Source organism: Schistocerca americana, chromosome 6 (assembly GCF_021461395.2).
Source record: "Schistocerca americana isolate TAMUIC-IGC-003095 chromosome 6, iqSchAmer2.1, whole genome shotgun sequence".
In the NCBI taxonomy this organism is placed as follows: domain Eukaryota; kingdom Metazoa; phylum Arthropoda; class Insecta; order Orthoptera; family Acrididae; genus Schistocerca; species Schistocerca americana.
This window is the reverse complement of record NC_060124.1, coordinates 289462080-289467079: the sequence shown is the minus strand read 5'-3', so window position 1 is coordinate 289467079 and position 5000 is coordinate 289462080. Positions and strand designations below refer to the sequence as shown.

At 53.1% G+C, this 5000-nt stretch overlaps 1 non-coding gene across 1 annotated transcript in view; it reads left to right on the top strand.

The window, feature by feature from the left end:
- The first annotated feature begins 3895 nt into the window (after positions 1-3895).
- The window catches only part of LOC124620959, a 1910-nt gene continuing 805 nt past the window's right edge, over positions 3896-5000 (top strand). The window contains exon 1 of the ribosomal RNA XR_006980458.1: positions 3896-5000. This exon is cut by the window's right edge and continues 805 nt beyond it. This is a non-coding gene — a ribosomal RNA (small subunit ribosomal RNA).

The following is a 5000-nucleotide window of genomic DNA, read 5'->3' as shown; positions in this document are numbered from 1 at the left end:
AAATACAGATAATGTATACAACTGTCCGTATACATGCTGAAAGACTCTGCTCACAATCACAACCACACGTCAGCCAGACACTCTTATCACGCACTACTCTCTGCCTGTAACAGGCACAGAGACAATATGTAAGCACCAGCATGGAACAACACCCAGTGCATCCTCTCCGCCACATTAGACAATCCACACTATCATAACCAGACCGGGAGGTCCACTCACAAAACAGAATATCCCACCCTTCCGACAACCACCATTGCTCAGCTAAGCCACCAACACCCACACATGTCCTACACAGGGGTACACCCAACATCACAATACTGCCTCCTGTCACAGCACACAAACAATGGCAGGAATGAAAGACACAGGTCTGCCACAAGCATGGAATCAGAGCGCCGCCTGTCATGAGCCAAAGGTGCACCCTGACATGGCAAATCAGATGATGCCGCAGTCATTTACTTACGATAATCACAATCAACAAACCGGCCCCCCCCCCAAAACACCTTTCCTTACAACAATGTGTACCTTAACCTAACCCGTATTGTGCCTTAACCTAACCCGTATTGTGCCTTAACCTAACCCGTATTGTGCCTTAACCTAACCCGTATTGTGCCTTAACCTAACCCGTATTGTGCCTTAACCTAACCCGTATTGTGCCTTAACCTAACCCGTATTGTGCCTTAACCTAACCCGTATTGTGCCTTAACCTAACCCGTATTGTGCCTTAACCTAACCCGTATTGTGCCTTAACCTAACCCGTATTGTGCCTTAACCTAACCCGTATTGTGCCTTAACCTAACCCGTATTGTGCCTTAACCTAACCCGTATTGTGCCTTAACCTAACCCGTATTGTGCCTTAACCTAACCCGTATTGTGCCTTAACCTAACCCGTATTGTGCCTTAACCTAACCCGTATTGTGCCTTAACCTAACCCGTATTGTGCCTTAACCTAACCCGTATTGTGCCTTAACCTAACCCGTATTGTGCCTTAACCTAACCCGTATTGTGCCTTAACCTAACCCGTATTGTGCCTTAACCTAACCCGTATTGTGCCTTAACCTAACCCGTATTGCGCCTTAACCTAACCCGTATTGCGCCTTAACCTAACCCGTATTGCGCCTGAACCTAACCCGTGTTGCGCCTGAACCTAACCCGTGTTGCGCCTTAACCTAACCCGTGTTGCGCCTTAACCTAACCCGTGTTGCGCCTTAACCTAACCCGTGTTGCGCCTTAACCTAACCCGTGTTGCGCCTTAACCTAACCCGTGTTGCGCCTTAACCTAACCCGTGTTGCGCCTTAACCTAACCCGTGTTGCACCTTAACCTAACCCGTGTTGCGCCTTAACCTAACCCGTGTTGCGCCTTAACCTAACCCGTGTTGCGCCTTAACCTAACCCGTGTTGCGCCTTAACCTAACCCGTGTTGCGCCTTAACCTAACCCGTGTTGCGCCTTAACCTAACCCGTGTTGCGCCTTAACCTAACCTATGTTGCGCCTTAACCTAACCTATGTTGCGCCTTAACCTAACCTATGTTGCGCCTTAACCTAACCTATGTTGCGCCTTAACCTAACCCATATTGTACCTTAACCTAACCCATATTGTACCTTAACCTAACCCATATTGTACCTTAACCTAACCCATATTGTACCTTAACCTAACCCATATTGTACCTTAACCTAACCCATATTGTACCTTAACCTAACCCATATTGTACCTTAACCTAACCCATATTGTACCTTAACCTAACCCATATTGTACCTTAACCTAACCCATGTTGCGCCTTAACCTAACCCATGTTGCGCCTTAACCTAACCTATGTTGCGCCTTAACCCAACCTATGTTGCGCCTTAACCCAACCTACGTTGGGCCTTAACCCAACACACGTTGGGCCTTAACCCAACACACGTTGGGCCTTAACCCAACACACGTTGGGCCTTAACCCAACACACGTTGGGCCTTAACCCAACACACGTTGGGCCTTAACCCAACACACGTTGGGCCTTAACCCAACACACGTTGGGCCTTAACCCAACACACGTTGGGCCTTAACCCAACACACGTTGGGCCTTAACCCAACACACGTTGGGCCTTAACCCAACACACGTTGGGCCTTAACCCAACACACGTTGGGCCTTAACCCAACACACGTTGGGCCTTAACCCAACACACGTTGGGCCTTAACCCAACACACGTTGGGCCTTAACCCGCTCTGTAATTGTCATACGACGCGTTAAATTAGTGTAGTGTTGCCTAACTGCAACCCCCGCAATATAGTTTGCCACTCGCACTGCCCGGTCCCCAGAGTATCGCTTCATGTTAAACACCTTGCAGCTATACACTGTAATGCGGATGGCAGCAGGACGTACATGCTCAATGCCCTTCGCAGTTGTTCATTGGCATTCGCATGGCGAAGCACAGCCTACGTTGTGGTACGGCTTGTGTCAACTGTCCGCTGATGTTGTACGTCCAAATGACACACTGTACTGCACATTGGTCCTCATGTACTGAATGATACATCGTGGTACATGTGTGACCGTACCACGACTGCGCCAACAACGGCGAACCATACGGTCCAAATATTGTGCACTCAGCTACGTGTCGTCTCCCTATAAGAGCTGGATTGCAGTATGGTATGCCGTGGATGGCGATCAGCATGAGCCGTCTGTTGATGTAGTGGCGCGTGTTGTCAGACGTAGTCGTCTCTTCTCACACACCGTGATAGCATGGTGCACTGCGTTCCACATCTGCGACATGCGACAGAGGCCGGTTGACAGTCGTTCGCGCAATGGACATCGCATACGTACGGGGGCCACCTTCCACGTGTTCGCGAAGCGTGCACATGTTGTTGCGTGTATGTGGGCAGACATAGTGTGTCGTGACACCTGACACAGGCATGCAACAATCGTTGAATTTGCAAATGGCGATGGACGTCTACGTTTGCTGGTGACGTTACGCAAATGAACAACTGGTAAACCGTTGTGGTGCGGTTGTTCTCGCTAGAGGTGAATCAGTGATGGCGACGATCGGTTGAGCTACCAACCGGTTGTTTCAGCGATACCCACCATGCCCACGAACGTGAATGGCATGTGGGTGTGAAGCGATACGCGGCGGTTGCTGGGTGGGACCGTCCCCGGCCGGTGAGGGGGGGCCCTCCCGGCGTGCTGGCCGCGCGGTGCGTGGGCGCACGCGCTACAGCCGGCTGGTGGGGGCGGCCAGTGGCAGGCGCGCCGGCCGACGGAGGCGGCAGGCGGCGCAGCTGCGCGCCGGCGCACCCTGCACGCGGCGCCGTGCGGCCAAAGTAGGTCCTCGCGGGCCCGGTGCGAAGCGCGGTGGACATCTGCAGTGTGCTGGTCCGATTGAGGACTGTGTGCGCTGAGGATGCGCCGCCGCCCGGCGCTCGGCGCCGCGACGCCGTCTGCTGCTCGGTCGCCTCTGCGGTTCTCGCAGGTGGTTTGTATCGCAGCTGTGCGGACGTGTTGGCGCGTGCGCTGTGCTGGGAGAGTTCGCTTCGGCACCCAAGTGGGGCTTTTGTCCTTCTGTGGCGCTGGCGTTGGAGCTGCCGGCCACCGTAGGTGGCGCGTGTTGTCTCCCGCCGGCAATGCCACGACAGCACGCTCCCGGGCCTCTGTCGGCAGCGGCAAGCTCAGTTGGGAGCACGGGTGGTCGCACCTAAAGCGTCTACTCGCCAAACTCCGGGCGATTGCGCCTCTCTCGAACCCGACCAAGTACTTAGGACGGCGCTGCGCGCCGCCGGGACCTGAGAGGGTTTCGAGGTGTATTGTGCAGGGGAGCTCAGCCTCCTCCTGTTTGCAGAATAATTGAGCGGACGCTTGCGTGTTCGCGCGGGCCCCCGGGACACACTCCCGGGCGGCCGGCTGCTCAGCTCTAGTTGACGCAGCTCCCTGGTTGATCCTGCCAGTAGTCATATGCTTGTCTCAAAGATTAAGCCATGCATGTCTCAGTACAAGCCGCATTAAGGTGAAACCGCGAATGGCTCATTAAATCAGTTATGGTTCCTTAGATCGTACCCACGTTACTTGGATAACTGTGGTAATTCTAGAGCTAATACATGCAAACAGAGTCCCGACCAGAGATGGAAGGGACGCTTTTATTAGATCAAAACCAATCGGTCGGCTCGTCCGGTCCGTTTGCCTTGGTGACTCTGAATAACTTTGGGCTGATCGCACGGTCCTCGTACCGGCGACGCATCTTTCAAATGTCTGCCTTATCAACTGTCGATGGTAGGTTCTGCGCCTACCATGGTTGTAACGGGTAACGGGGAATCAGGGTTCGATTCCGGAGAGGGAGCCTGAGAAACGGCTACCACATCCAAGGAAGGCAGCAGGCGCGCAAATTACCCACTCCCGGCACGGGGAGGTAGTGACGAAAAATAACGATACGGGACTCATCCGAGGCCCCGTAATCGGAATGAGTACACTTTAAATCCTTTAACGAGTATCTATTGGAGGGCAAGTCTGGTGCCAGCAGCCGCGGTAATTCCAGCTCCAATAGCGTATATTAAAGTTGTTGCGGTTAAAAAGCTCGTAGTTGGATTTGTGTCCCACGCTGTTGGTTCACCGCCCGTCGGTGTTTAACTGGCATGTATCGTGGGACGTCCTGCCGGTGGGGCGAGCTGAAGGCGTGCGACGCGCCTCGTGCGTGCTCGTGCGTCCCGAGGCGGACCCCGTTGCAATCCTACCAGGGTGCTCTTGAGTGAGTGTCTCGGTGGGCCGGCACGTTTACTTTGAACAAATTAGAGTGCTTAAAGCAGGCAAGCCCGCCTGAATACTGTGTGCATGGAATAATGGAATAGGACCTCGGTTCTATTTTGTTGGTTTTCGGAACCCGAGGTAATGATTAATAGGGACAGGCGGGGGCATTCGTATTGCGACGTTAGAGGTGAAATTCTTGGATCGTCGCAAGACGAACAGAAGCGAAAGCATTTGCCAAGTATGTTTTCATTAATCAAGAACGAAAGTTAGAGGTTCGAAGGCGATCAGATAC